The 16,109-nt window shown below is 37.4% G+C and overlaps 1 long non-coding RNA gene across 2 annotated transcripts in view; it reads right to left on the bottom strand.

Annotated features, from left to right (window-relative positions):
* Nucleotides 1-16,109, bottom strand: part of LOC126503159 (uncharacterized) — a 1,076,305-nt gene that overhangs the window by 912,390 nt on the left and 147,806 nt on the right. The window contains exon 1 of one of the 2 annotated variants that reach the window (XR_007592186.1): nucleotides 13,997-15,255. The exons of the other annotated variant lie outside the window; for it this stretch is intronic. This is a non-coding gene — a long non-coding RNA (uncharacterized lncRNA). Of the gene's footprint in view, nucleotides 1-13,996; nucleotides 15,256-16,109 lie in introns of those variants that run through there. 2 annotated transcript variants of the gene reach the window in all.

Here is a 16,109-nt window from a genome sequence, read left to right as displayed (position 1 = left end):
TTGTTTTTTTTTTTCCTTTTGACCTTGGGCTGTTTCTCAGGGCATGCTGCTGTTTTCAGCCTCTCTCTCCCAATTTCAGTTTATCCTCAGGTGCTAATTAAAATGGCAGGTGTTAAATTGATCATTAACACGTTTCAGCTCCAGCTCTGAGCACAGACATCCCTCAAGTGATGCTTTGTTTCTCCCTGTGTAATGCCGCTTTCTCCGGGCATTCTCCATTTCGTCTCTCTGGCAGTTCAACTGCGTCCTAAGGAGAAAGCAGACAGCCTGGCACATTGGCCCCAGCTGCTCCTTCTTCATTTCTCATGCTCTCTTCCTCTAAGAGGTGGTAAAATTCACCTGATTTTCATTTACTAATCGACCAACATTTTATTATCTAGATATATTTCAGACACTTCTAATTCGATCTTCATGCTTTCCAAGTATGCAGTCTATACATTAGACATATTTAATGCTCATTTAATTTGATTGCATTATAAATACCTGGAGCCTACAGTCTTAACAGATGTTAGGTATTGTAAACTGCAGTTACATGGTTGTAAAACAAATACCTAGAACTTCTTCATCTTAATACACAGCTACCCTCTATTTCTATTCATTTTGCCATTCTAGATACCTCACACAGCAGAATCCTGTGGTTCTGTTTGTGCTCTATATCCCTAGGATTAATATCCTCTAGTTTAACTTGTATTTTCTCACAGGGCATAATTGTACTTTATTACAGCTGAATTATATTCTATTGTTTGCATATACCACATCTTCTTTAACTATTCATTTGTCAATAAGCACTGATGTTGTTTCCACATTAGGGCTAAGGTGAACAAAACCACAACAAACATTGGTGCACACGCCTCTTTCCAATCCCAACTTCCATTCTTTTGCACAGATGCTCAGAGTTGGCCTTACCGGATCATGGGGTACTTGTGCCCTTAATTTTTAGGCAACTCTGTAATATTTACCCACATCTAGCATTCATGCATAGATACATAAAGTACTTCAAACCATTTCCACCTATAGTGTATAAGGAAAGTTGGAATAATGTCCCCGATACTGGTTCTAATTCCGACAGAGTACGTGTTTTGTGGATTTCCTGATTGGAGGTAAAGAGGAACTGAAAATACTCTTCCTCCAGTCGATAGAATAGATGACTAGAACATACACAACTTAGCAACTTGTGTACATGAATCACAAATTCACTTTACTAATATTTCCGTTAAATTTTATAATTTAAAGTGTGTGTGAGAGTACACGTGTGTGCTCACACCAATTGTTTGGAAACCAGTGAACAGCTTTCAGCAGTTGCTTCGTTCCTTATACCGAGTTGGTCCTGGGATTGAACTCAAGTCCTCAGACTTGTTAACAAGTTCTTTTACCACCTTAGTTATCTTTCTGGTCCAGCTTTGCAGTATTCAATGCTAATTATGATCTGAAGTGGATTTCCTAATTTATCTTAAGAGATCATTCTAAATTTTCTCTGCATTTCAGTTTACCAGGGGGAGTTCAGTACTTACTGATGACTATGTTCTGCTCCAGAAACTGTACACTAGTGTGGGCAATGGCATGGACTTTGGTATGCTTAAAATTCCCCCATGAAAATGTAACTTGAAACAATACTGAAATGCATTGTTTGTTCCCAGTTTACCCTGCCATCTGTGTAAAGCAAGAAGAAAACCAAGATTAAGACTTTGGGGACCAGAAAGATGACTCAGCAGATAAAAGCACTTGGCACTAAGTCTCATGACCTGAGTCTGATCCCAGGAATCCACATATCAGAAAGAGAGAACCAACTGATTCCTCAAGTTGTCCTCTGACATCCACAGAGGTGCTATGGCATATTCCACACAGCATCCCCTCCACACACAAGTAAAATAGATGGATGTTTAAAACTATCATAAAAACAAAAGACAACACAGCACTTTGACAGCTACTATCCAAGTAAGTCTTAGACTGTAACTCAAGAGCTGCCCCTCCCTGGCAGAAGCTTCAGCTGTAGGCTCTGCCATTGTCCAGTAACTCTCATCCATAGTTGAATGGGACTTGCAGCATTCCTAACCTGAGCAGTCAACATAGGAACACATCTTCCAGAGGAGAGAGCGAAGAATGGCAAAAGCAAGGTCCTCAACCTCTAGGGATTGCTATGGGTTGTGAGAATCCCTCTGAAAGACACATGAGTAAATAAATGGACTTGCCTCAGTTTGGTGCAGCTTGGAGGTAGTGGGAAGTCAAAGGGTTGGGACCTATAAAATTGTCAAGTGTTAGACATAATGACCAAAAAAAATGAATAACACAGGACAGAAAACCGGGGGAGAGAGACATAAATATGACCCCTAATAGCTCCACCTTACTCATCAGATTTATTCATTAACCAGGAATGTCTCTGAGGCCCAAGGCATTTGAATTAAATCCAGTGGTTCCATGGGCTATATAAAAGCCATAGCATGCTAAGTATACTACTAAAGGTGGTTCTTTGAGTTATATATCTGAACAAACAGGTTTGTTGGGGTTTTCTCGAGTAACTGAGAAGTGTAGAAAATAATTTTATCATGATATCTGCTCTATCAAGCCAGTTTTATTTGATAAACTGGATTAAAAATTATTGTTAATATATATACTTGTTCATTCAATATTAACTGATCATATTCTTATGATAAGGTACAAAGTGTTGACTATCTTGCAAGTTGAATAAGTAATCTGGGGAATCTTGGAAATACTATGAAAAGAATTTATGGATGGAACATTGAGAGCAAATATGTTGTAGGAGCTGCTGGGCGGAGTAAACAGAACAGGATGCTGGGAGAAAGAAGCTGAGTCAAGTGAATCGCCATGATTCTCCCACTCCAGACAGACGCAGGTTAAGATCTTCTCTGGTAAGCCACCTCGTGGGCTACAGGGATTATTAGAAATGGGTTAGATTAATATGTAAGAGCTAGCCAGTAAGAGGCTACAGATAACGGGCCAGGCAGTGTTTAAAAGAATACAGTTTCCATGTAATTATTTCTGGGCATAAGCTAGCCATGCGGGCGGCCGGGTGCCAGCGCAGCCCCGCCGCTCCCTATCGCTACACAAATAGTCACATCTAATAACACATGAAGAATGTTTGCTATTACTTCACAAAGCTAATGTTATTATTAATATTTTACAGGAGGGAAAACCAAGGGGCAGAAAGTTTATGAAACTTTATATTGCTACACAGCATACCATAGCCATGAATAAATCAAAGCTACTGAGTTCCCAAGTGGACTTTGTGCTATAATCTCTCTAACTTGATAGCATATACTCGTGAGAGTGTGCATGATGATACATTCCTTCTGCTTAGAACAAGAACTGATGACAAGGAGAGTTCAGGAAGAGAAAGTGGAATGAACAAAACAGATAATATTACAGAAGGTTTCTGGGTCTAGGTCTCCAGGCAGTTACCCATTTGTTAGCTAAGAAGTGCTCGGTGAGTGGAAAGGCACGGGAAGAAGGGTATAGCCAGGTTCACAGTGCTATACATATCAGGATTGCAAGAATGAAATTTAAGGTATAAGAAATGCAAAGACTGAGTTAATCTAAGCAGGATAGGATCTAATCTATATTGTGTCTCAGAAAAGTGTAAAAATGAACTGTAGAGAGCTGAAAAGGGCATCAGCAAAATCAGCTACAAGATTAATGCTATACATTAAATAATGTCTTGTTTCCTTTGCTAGGTATTTATATTTTTATACTATATGATATTGCTGTATTTTTGTTTTCAAATAAACTACAAAATCTTATATGTAAATTACTGTAGTTCATGCACTTTTTTATTTCTTTCTTATAAAGTCCTTTGTAACAAACAAGAGTAATGTCTTATTTGTGATTACATGCCTGACTTTACATCATTACTTTCAAAGAAGACATGTGGTATAGATTTTATCAATGGAATACAGTATTATATACTGTATTATATATTGAAATCCATAGAGACAATAAAGACCATCTTTGAGAAATTCTCTTGTAGAGCTCATGGGTCCATTTGACACGCAATATATCCAAATAAATTAATGTCAATTTTATGTAAATTTTTAATATCAAATCAAGCAAGGCAGAAAAACATGTTTTATAAGTTTCTTTGCAATATGAACTCACTTGCACTGCATATGTATAAGGTTTTCAACTCTAATTAGTGTGCTAAAAAAGAGCCTTTAATAAGAAACTCTGTGTTCAACCTAATATTGCTATGAGAACTTATTTGCCCTTTGAATTTCCATAAATATAATTTTATCACTGAAACATTTATAGAGAGTTCAAGAACTGATTTTCATAATATTTCTTACATGTTGTCATATAAAACAGAAAATCACTAAGCCTCACAGCAACATTATGTAGGGCAGGGATAAAACAACTTATATACCACTGCTAGATCCTTTGTGTTTGTAAAGTAAAGACTGAAGAAAATGTTATCACAAGGACAAGAAAATCAACGCCCAAATGGCCCAAGCCATGTAGTCCAAGTCTAAAAGAGGGGAACTTGAGACATCCAGATTTGATGGAGAGAACACTGGGGAGGAAAATGAATTACACAGCCCCACATAACTATGTGTACAGCAGGTAGGCAGGTAGGTGAGGTCAAGTGTTCACAAACCTTTCTGAGTAGCAAGCTGCTTATTTAGCTCCTAATTACAGACAAGTCTCTTAACTAAACAGTGCTCTTAAGAGGGAGTGGTAGATGCACTTTGGCCGTGACTAGAGACTTCATTTATTCTACTAAGTAATCTAGTTCTCCGTTTCATTGAAATAACAGAAGTTTGACTTCAGAAGGCTTCCAATGGGTGTATATAGTCTTCAAAAGGAACTACTCTTTAAGAGGACATGCAAATAAAAGAGGCCACCATGATAATTGCAAACTTTTTTATAACTAATTGCTATGTTCAATACAGAAAAGTTCAAGTTTAAAATCAATTTTGCACCTGAAGCTAATTAGAGAAGAGATAAGACTACTTTTTTGACTTTTGAACACAAGTTTAAAGTCGATCTTTGCTTGGTAGTAAGGCATCATGAAATCTTTTCTGGCTACAAAGCTATCCATTATATGCGAAGCTAAGCTGGTAAAACAACTGAGATGTTCATGAATAGTGGGCAAAATAAGACCTTGTGTGCAGAATAACATATGAATCACTATTGTGAGTTAGCCTAATTAATACATACATTTTAATTTTTAGGTAAAATGTATTTATTCAAAAGAGAAATAATTCTATCAGTAAAATTTGTTTGCAACACTAAACTAAGGGCAGGTGACTTTTGAGAGCTATATGTAGTCATATTTCTTTTGTATTTTAATAAATAAACCTTTCCTAAAATTCAGAGAGTAAAACAACTGCACTCATCAGCCTTACAAACCATGCAGTGGTGACACACACTTTCAGTCCCAGTAGCCATACTAGTTTGCCACAGAAACCAGGCGATAGAAGTACACACCTTTAATCCAAGTCCTAGAGAGAAATACAAAACAGGAGGAGACAGCTCTCACACACAGTCTCATTCTAAGATTACTGAAGGCAAGATCACCATTTCGGATTGAGATAGGGGTAAGAGCCAGAGTTTTGCTTTTCTGACCTTCAGGTTGAACCCCAATTTCTGTCTCTGGGCTTTTATTAACCATGCTCCAGCTATAGAAATGTCTGTGTAGATTTTTCAGATTCTAAAAAAGTCAACAATATGATAACAGTAATTACTTTTTAATTAATGCTAGGTAGGATACAAAAGTTATATTGAAAATTGCTTGATAAAATTATAGTTTGTGTTCTATTGTCATTGGAAGCAGAATGAACTAATTATCTGGATGGAGACAGGAATAAACTGATATAACCTAGTAAATGAACCATGGTCATTTACCATAATATTATGAGCGGGGCTGGACAAAGAACCTCAGTAAGCTAGGATGAAACCCTAGAGAGCCATAGCTAATGGGACTGGTGCAAGAGGCTCAGAGATATGAAAAGGACTTACAGAAAGGTGGTAGGAGTCTATAGGAAACCACCCAAATGAACTCAGGCTTGCAAGGATCTGTTTATTGGTCTAGAGACTATAAGTTTGTAGAAAGATGTGAATCATACCCAGTAGTAATACTGAAACATTTATTGAAAATATAGTTGTTAGACAGTTTCTACTCTTTTTTTGTAGTTTTCTTTGCTTTTTCTATACATATTCAAAAGCACTTTTCATATAAAATTAGATCTGCCCTAGTTTGAGTATAACATTTCAAAAACTTTTGTTGTCTAGTTAATCAACAGTGCTGCTATCTGGGGCACGTTCCTGATGGAAACAATCTAAGACGAAAAAAATCTATATTTTGGCTCATTGTTTCAGAGATTTCAGATCATGACTGGCCTGCACCATGGCTATAAGTCTGTGACACAGCAGAATATTATGATAGTGAGGGATCCTGATATGCTGAAGTTTCTTACTTTATAGAATCCAGGAAGCAAGTGGAGAACAGCCTGTCACAGAGTAAATACAAAACTGATACCATAATCTAGTGACCTAATTTTTCTAATAAAGACCCACATTCAAAAGTTTTTTATCAATTGCCAGCAATGCCATTAAACTATGAGTCCATAGGTCTCATGACTCATTTCATCATGTCTGGAAATATTTCCACAGGCACAGTTGGAGGTGTGTTGTCCTCTCTACCAATCTAACAAAATTAACAAGAAAAACTAACAGGTACCAAGGTAATAATTTTGGATCTACTAAGATAATATAACTCTTTAATTCTATCTATGTGGATATCTTCTTGTATTGCATTTCATAACATCATAAATGAATTTAGCTGTACCAGGAATCCAATCTGTATTGGATATTTTTTATATATAGTAGTTCTCTAGAACATTGTTTTCTTTCCAATTGATTTAAAATGTCATTTATAACTATTGAACAACAAGGTGCCCCTAGTAGAGAAGTTATAAGTATGGTTAAACTCTTGGTTGATGAAAGACTAGGAGAACTCTCTTTATTCATGTTTCCTATTCTCAACTTTAGGAACTCCGTGCTGATAAAAAGACATATAATTCCATTTCTATACCACCAATCACCATAACAATATTCACCTCACTCACTGTAGCAGTGGCAATAGAATGAGATCTATCTGAATGATTTTTATGAAAACATGTATCTTCATTTCATTTCACATTGCAGTGATAAAATACCCTGACCAAAACAATGTAGGGCACAAAGGGCTAACTGTAGTTCCCAGTTAGTTCAACGTTTATGGGAATTCAAGGCAGCAAGAATTTGAAGTGCTTAGTTACATCCACAGTCAAAATAAACAAAAAAAGAAACATATTTGCTTATACTCCACTTACTTTCTCCTCGCACACAGTGCTGGATCTCCTGCCTAGGGAGTGGTGGCACCATGGTGGGCAGATCTTCCTACTTCAGTTAATGTAATCAAAATAATCCTCACAAACCTGTCAACAGTCCAATCTCAATCAGACGATTACTTAATGAGACTCTTCCCAGGATATTCCTTATTTTGTCAGTTTCATAAAACTCACCATCACAGTGGCTCTTCCTCTGAAAAATCATATTTAATTACAATGTAAGAGTGCTTATCAACCTGAGATTATCAACAAAAGTCTATTAAGAAGAAAACCTGCTCTTTTTCATGAAAAGAAAACTACTACAAGGCCTTCTCCTCTAAGGTCATCAATGTCGTTTGATTAGAAATAAAAATTATCTTTTATACCTGGGTAAGGTTTTGATGTTTAGTTGCTTTATCTCCCTTTTTGTGATTCCTACATCTCCATTTCCTAAAAGAGTGTCTGTGTGCATATTTTTAGAAATACTAGTGAGATATTGATCAATACAATTAATTGGTGGGCATAGTGGGCATAAAAGTTTTATTGCACTTTAACTAGTTAATCAATGACAATGCTTACTTGATATACACACACACACTTCTTGTTCTGGTTGTGAATATTCATAACTAGATGGCTTAGATATAGGCTCATTATCAAAATATTTGCATCAAAATGTCCTCAAGTTATAAATAATGTCATCTACTTTATTAAAATTATTATTAGATAACATTCCCTGGCAGATACAAAGATTTTCATTAAGCTGTGAAATCATGCTAGAGGCACAAGCATTGAATCCAAATTGACAGTTTCAAAACTGACATGGCTCTTGAATTAGTGGCTACAGAAAATGGGACACGGTGTCTTCATACATAGTCTAGCTTTTACATCTTTTTCTTTGTCAGCTTCAACTTCTCCTTTCCATCCCTTCCTCTCTTTGTCTTATTTTGCAATACTTTCTGTGCTTTGGGGTTGCCCTAGGTAAAAATTCTTTACCCAACCTGTGTTTTCCCCTGTGTTCTTATTATAAGACTTGTTCTGTTTTTATCTGTAGGTGTCTATTTGTGTGCTACAAGTGTGCAGGTGCCCACTGATGCCTTAAGAGGCATGAGCTGTCTCTGGCAGCTCAAGTTATAGGCAATTGTGGGCCACCTGACATGTTCAATGTCTAAGATACTCACTGGTCTATTTAAAGTCATATACATTCTTTTCTATTCCCTCAGGAACCCCAAATCCCAACAACCTGTGCTCGTGTAGGCTTACTGACCCCTTAGTAGAAATCTAATATAAGTTAATATAAGTATGTTCTCAATGAAAGAACAAAATTAGACGGTGATACATAACAGCAAGCAAAAATCTATATATGTTACAATATACTTAAATAGCTATAATTTGTTTTGAGACAAGGTCCTAGGTAACCCAGGCTGGCCTGGGGCCAGCAATGGCCTTGCAGTTTTGCTCCTCCTGTTTCTACCTCCCAAATGCTAAGCTTATAGGTATGTACCACCATGTCCAATTTATGCAATGCTGGTGACCAAACCCAGGGCTTTAGGAATGCTGGACAAGCACAAGACAACCCATGGAGCTACTTCCCAAGTACAACAGCTGCAGCTTTGAAATGAGTATCTACCAGATGCCTTTGCTTTACCAATTCAGAGATTGTTCCTAGTTAAAGAATGTTTTAAGAGATACTAAATTTCTCATTTAGTCTATGTTTATGTTTCAAAAAGCTCATTGGGCCTCAGTTTTCCTCAGATATTGAATGAAGAAAATAATAAAAAGAATGAGGTAAAGGACATGCAATAAAAGAAACATTAGGAGTTAAAGGCCAGCCTGGTCTACAAGAACTAGTTCCGAGACAGGCACCAAAGCTACAGAGAAACCCTGTCTCGAAAAACAAAAAACAACAACCAAAAAAAAAAAAAAAAAAAAAANCAGAGAAACCCTGTCTCGAAAAACAAAAAACAACAACCAAAAAAAAAAAAAAAAAAAAAAGAAAGAAAGAAAGAAAGAAAGAAAGAAAGAAAGAAAGAAAGAAAAAAGAAACATTCCCACAGAACCCTGAATCTTGTGGATTCTGCAGCTGTTATGCAGGCAACATGAACACAGTTCCTGTTGAATTTCCATGTGTTCATGAATTTTGATGTGATATTTAGCTGGGAACAAAAACACTGATGATACAGAGTCACTTCGGGACTTCTGAGAACTCCAAACTATGTCATAACTACACTCATCAGTTCTATATCACTACAGTGAAAGAAGAACTGACAAACAGGGTAAATAGGAAGTAAAAAGGTTAGTTCGCCAGAAAGAGACAGAGTGAGCTAGATGGAGTCTCATCAACCTGAAGTCATGTCCTAGTGACGTAAGGATATCCCCACAAGACCTTCTGAAGGTTCTCTCCCCTTCCAATAGTACTACTGTGGGAAGCCGTCTTTTTAACAAGCATGCCATAATAAGCATGCTCATCCTGGCTCCATATTTCTGCTGACAACGATGTCATTTATGATCTAATTAGTGGTTGTAGTTTCTAAAAAAATAATATCGATCAGAACCTCTTTAATTATTATAGTATATTAATGTTTCATCCTAGGCACCATATCAGCTGAAATTTATATAGAAATAAAATATGTATTGAAGTTTCCATGGTGTTATTATGCTAAAACAATACTATTTCCTTGCATTAAAAAGTTAATTGAGTGTAGTAATATTTTACAGTTACCAATGTTACTGTTCATAGTAAGATATTTTAATCATAGACCTGGAAATTTTGTTAGTTTTAATTTAGAAACTGGAATATAACTTTTCTTCAGACTGGAGATGATGTCATTTGTTTGTCTGAAGAGTAAAATGACTGGCTTCAAAAAATTGAAACTGTGAAAATAGTAGAAATGTCACAGAACCATTCAACAGCATGCTTTTTCAACTTATTGGTCAGAAGCAACAATGACCTAAGAAATAGAGCATCGTCTTAAGTACAAATTGGTAAAATCTATTCTCTGAGGTGTGAGGTACCACTCTATATTAACATATTCAAAGATCTCTACAGCATGTGGTGTAAAAGTTCAAGACCTCAAAAGTTTTCAGCATGGCGGTGAGTGAAAACAACCTCTGAAGTCAGAATTAGATTCTGACTTCAATTTGCTACAGAAAACTACTGAGTACAACCACTATTCTGGGAAAAGACCATGTATCTGATAAGGGTTGGGCAATGTAAAGGACAAAAAAAAGTGACCTAGCTAATACTATAATGTATTAATAACATAGTAGTTGGAGATCTGCAGAATAGTGGTTCAAGATACACTAGTATATCACCAAAGCATCCAAAAGGCAGCTGATGCTTCTCATGCTCCTCATAATGTTACTTCTCAAATAGTTTGAAATGCTTTCTAGAAACCAATAAAATGATATCTCACTCATATATTCATCTGCTTTATTCTTATAACAAATATTTCTTAGCAACACTTCTGGAATCCTTTGCCGGATTTGAGAGACAAGAATCTCTTCCACTAGTTTCAGTGTCTGTTTCCCTCAAGGTTTTCCTTAGAGTTTCGTAACGTGGCAGGTTCCCATGAGACTTAAAGGCGACAGGAGAAAAGAAATACTTATTCCCCAGGAGACTCACAGGTGCACAGCACAGGTGACGATCACAGAAGGCCTCACGCGGTCAGGGATGGATCAGCCACACGTGTGCTGGCTAACCTGATGATAATGGTTCCAATAAACATCACTCCCTCAAAACCTCCAATAACAGATACTTTGTTTCTGTACCCAAGTAATTTATGAAAATTCTTAGAATAGCTTTTGATTCTTTTCCTCAATTTTGATTAATACAGATTCAGTGTGGATGGTGATGTTTTCTCCCTTAAACGTCATTTTGTGAGATGTTTTATTTTCAAGTTCTTCACAATAAAGTTTTATTTTTAATGAATTTTTACAATCAGTGGAGAGGATTACATAAGTCTAGGTGAAAACTGCGTATGATCTAAGTGGTTATATTTTTCTACTAAAATACTCATATTTAGCAGTTGCCATAAAGACAGAGCTACATGTCACAGTGAAGCAAACAGAAGTCTTTTATCTATTTATATTTGCAGTTCCTCGTTTCTTTGGGACTTTCTCAAGCATTATTTAAATCTAATAATTCATGATGCTTATAGGGTTACAAGTTAACATAGATAAGGATACAGAAAATTAAAATAGTACTTAATTTCAACTTATATTGAATTTCCAAAGGAAGTGAGAAAATTAGACCCTTAGAGTATTCAGCCTACATAGTAACATAAGTAGTACAAGTTAGAAGTTCCTAGTTTTCTAGGAGCAGTTTGACCTCTTCTCAAAACAACTGGGGAATAGACTTTTTTTATTATCCATTTCCCCTTCCCAGGAGGCTGCACACCTCTCCCCCATGAGGTCTACTTATCACTTAGCCTCCTGGCTCTGTGGATTATAACAACACTGACATTTACTTAACAGCTAATATTTAAAATTTAAAAATTTAAAAGTAAATGAAATGAATGAAATTTATGCCCTGGCAATGCTGGAGAATGCATGGGCAAACTGTATATGGTGTTCTGTTGAACTTGTCCATATTGGGTTTCATTATCTAAGTTGATGAGGACAGCTGACCAGGTCTCTTCCTCAAGAGGACACCAGATCTCTTTGCAGACAGTTGTGAACCACCATGTGGTTGCTGGAAATTGAATTCAGGACCTTTACAAAAGCAGGCAATGGCTTTTCTAATGATTTACTTCTAATGGTTGAGCCATTGTAAGTAAGCACAAACCATAATTGTCTGAGTCTAGGTTATCTCACTCAGCATGATCTTTTCTAGTTTGATCAATTTGCCTACAAATTTCATGATGTCATTTTTAACAGCTTATTAATACTACATTATGTAAATGGACTACACTTTCTTTATGCTTTCTTCATCTGGGGGATGTCTAGGTTGTTTCCAGTTTCTGACTATTATGAATAAAACTTCAATGAATATGGTTGAGAAAGTGTCCTTGTTGTATGATAGAAAATCCTTTGGGGATGTTGCATATGCCAAGAGTAGTACAGGTGGGCCTTGAGGTAGATCAATTCCTAATTTTCTGAGGGACTATCATACTGATTTACATAGTGGCTGTACAAGTTTACACTCCCACCAGCAATGGAGAAGTGTTCCCCTTGCTCCATCCACATCCTCTCCAGCATGATCTGACTCTTGTGTTTTTGATCTCATCCATTCTGACAGGTGTAAGATGGAATCTCAATGTAGTTTTGATTTGCATTTTCCTGAAGATTAAGAATGTTAAGCATTTTTTATTTCTATTTTAATTTTTTATACATTTACATACCAATCACAGTTCTCCTTCCTTCCCCTCATCCTTTTCTCTCTTCCCCCACTCATCTCCCATCTACTCTTCACAAAGGGCAAGACACCCCATGGGGCATTGTTGAAATAGGAGCGACAGGGCTGCATCCCCGGCACCCGGCCGCCCGCATGGCTAGTTTATACCCAGAAATAATTACACGGAAACTGTATTCTTTCAAACACTGCCTGGCCTGGCTGGGTCCAGTTTCTTATTGGCTAGCTCTTACATATTGTTCTAACCCATTTCTAATATTCTGTGTAGCCCATGAGCTGGCTTACCAGAGAGGATCTTAACCTGCGTCTGTCTGGAGTGGGAGCATCATGGCGACTCCTCACACAGCTTCTTTTTCCCAGCATTCTCCTCTGTCTACTCCGCCTACCTAATTTTCTATCCAATAAAATGGGCCAAGGCAGTTTCTTTATTAATAAGAAATCACTCCCACATCATTTCCCCTTTTTCTGTTTAAACAAAAAAGAAAGGCTTTAACTTTAACATAGTAAAATTACATATAACAAAACAGTTATCAAGTAAGAATTACAGTTACAATATTTATATCTATTTTATCTCTTATCATAACTAAGGAAAACTATAACTATCCATTCTTCAACTCCATCAAAGACTCCAGAAGGATATAATATTACCTATCAAACAAGAAATAAGAAAACTCTAGAAATGACAGAGACATCTCGCTGCCTGGACAGTCACCCAAAGTTCCTCTGTACCGTTGGGGCATCCATCTTCGGCCTACAGGCCCATAGTATCCAGCAGACATTCTCATCAAGCAAGAAATTCCAAAGACAGTTCAGTCACTTTTTGCTGTGTCCTGCAGAATGTCTCACAGACTCTTTCATGAAGCAGGAACCCCAAAAGGTCATCTCACCTTTAGGCAAGTTCAGCAGTCCTCTCTCTGCGGGTTCTCTGTGTCCAGTTTATGCAACAGTCCAGGCAAGAGCAGTTTCTTGCCCAAATGGCTATCAAACTCCATAAGGATTCTCTTCGATGCCCATCTTCCTCTTGAAATAGATTGGTGCTGCCAGGAGCAAATGTGTCTCATTGTCATGAAAAACCCTAAGTTATTAAAATATCTTAAATGCCATATTCTGCAGCCTTTGAAAGATATGAAGAATGCCTATCTAACTAAAATATCTCTCTATATATCTAGAAAATCTAACTAACATGACTACAAGCTTAAGTATTAGCGATGATTATCCATTAACAACCTATATTTCCTAATTATACATTACATTTTTAAATGAACTACACAATCACAATACCTTAATCAAGATCAAAAATACATATACATATAACAAAATTGACCATAAAATCCATACCAATGCAAATTATTCATATCTATATCATATCCCCCTTTAAATGTAAAAGAACATTTATAAACAATATTTGGGAACATGGGCGTAGTTTTTTCTCTACAAACTGCTTCCTGCTGAATAGGGGCGTCGTTAATTAGGTTGTTCATGATATAACCTGTATGCTAGTTTCATCTCAGTTGGCAATTGAGCGAAGCAATTTTTTGAGGGTATTCACAGCAACCTTTCAGGAGGGCGTGGTCTATCATACCAAATCGGAATAGATGCAATCCACAGGGTCTCATCCTCTGCAAAAACAAAAGAAGACCCTCTCCAAAGCATCATATCCTTAGACCCAAATTCTGAAATCATAATACCCTTATATCCATTTTGGTTTAGATTGGCAGCCCATGTAATGAAATGTCTCTCTGTACTTAGCTCCTTCACAGTCAAAAATTTTAAAGAAAACACAATGTACATAATCCAGACTCTCTGTGAATTTTCCATTTTTACGTGGCTTATATTTCTTTATTTCTTTTAATCTATAACTCTCTGTACTTCTGTACTCTGTCTCTTTAAAGACTTTACCCTTTTTCTTTTTAAGACATTAACTTTATTCTTTATATTCTTTTTCTTCTCTTTCCCAAGCCTACGTACATTTATCCAACAGTGTCTGAATCTGTTTTATTGTGAATCTGTAATTTCTTTACTATACAGGAGCATTTCTTAAAATGTTAAGCATTTCTTAAAAACTTAAGTTGCACCATTTACAGGTAATACGGTACTGCCTGTGTCCTGCCCAGTCTAAACCTTAACTGCACGGTTTTAAGGTAATTACGGTAGTTCCTGCCTGAGATCAGCACAGTTCAGCATGGAGCAGCCGCTCCTGCCTCAGAGTCATTTGGTGCCCCTGAACCATTCACAGTTTCAGGCACACAGCAAGTCCACATTGGAGCCGCACTCAGCAGTTTAACTCTGAGACTGAGTGTGCAGCACAGAAACTCTTTTCATCCAAGTTACAGCCAAATCTGACATGCAGAGCACTGCGCAGTCTGAAAATGCGTCTCTGTATAGCGGCAGGAATCCGCCATGCTCTTCCGCCTGCCTAAGCCTGATTCTGCCTTCTGCCCAGGTGCAGGCGGGGAGCTCTGAGCCATCTGCACGGTCTCAGAGCACTCTCCTCCGATCCCAAGCGGAACACAAACATCCAGTCCCATAAAAGCCTTGAAATGCTTTAAAGCCAGAGTTCATGCTGGCAGCACAGCCCCCAGGAAGCCGCGCTTTAAAATGATGTAGCTTATTTTTCTGCTGTTGTAGCTGAATCAGGAATCTCTCTACAGCACGCCACCAACAAAACAGCAAAAATCTGTGTTAAACTCTCTCTCCCTTATTTTTAAGCCTTCTCAGGTTTTTAAGTGGATTTAGCCCATCACGTCTGGGCGCCATCTGTTGAAATAGGAGCGGCGGGGCTGCGTCCCCGGCACCCGGCCGCCCGCATGGCTAGCTTATACCCAGAAATAATTACACGGAAACTGTATTCTTTCAAACACTGCCTGGCCCGGCTAGTTCCAGTTTCTTATTGGCTAGCTCTTACATATTGTTCTAACCCATTTCTAATATTCTGTGTAGCCCATGAGCTGGCTTACCAGAGAGGATCTTAACCTGCGTCTGTCTGGAGTGGGAGCATCATGGCGACTCCTCACACAGCTTCTTTTTCCCAGCATTCTCTTCTGTTTACTCCGCCTACCTAATTTTCTATCCAATAAAATGGGCCAAGGCAGTTTCTTTATTAATAAGAAATCACTCCCACATCAGGGCATCAACAACTGCCATTTTTGTCCTATTGACAGCATCTCTTGCCTTACAGAAGCTTTTCCATTTCATGAGGTTTAATTTATTCATTGTTGTTCTCAGTGCCTGAGCTATTGGTGTTCTGTTCAAGAAGTTGTTTCCTATGCCAATAAGTTCAAGACTATTCCCCACTTTCTTGCCTATTAGTGTTCAGCGTATCTGGTTTTACACTAAGGTCTTTAATCCACTTGTACTTAAATTTTGTGAAGGGTGAGAGATATGGACCTATTCTTCTACATACTGTTATCCAATTAGATGAATACAATTTTTTGAAA

This window comes from Alexandromys fortis, unplaced genomic scaffold (assembly GCF_014885135.2).
Source record: "Alexandromys fortis isolate MF-2015 unplaced genomic scaffold, M_Fortis_MF-2015_v1.1 scaffold_43, whole genome shotgun sequence".
Classification (NCBI taxonomy): Eukaryota; Metazoa; Chordata; class Mammalia; order Rodentia; family Cricetidae; genus Alexandromys; species Alexandromys fortis.
Note: the sequence above shows the minus strand (reverse complement) of the source record. Positions and strands in the feature narration are given on the sequence as shown.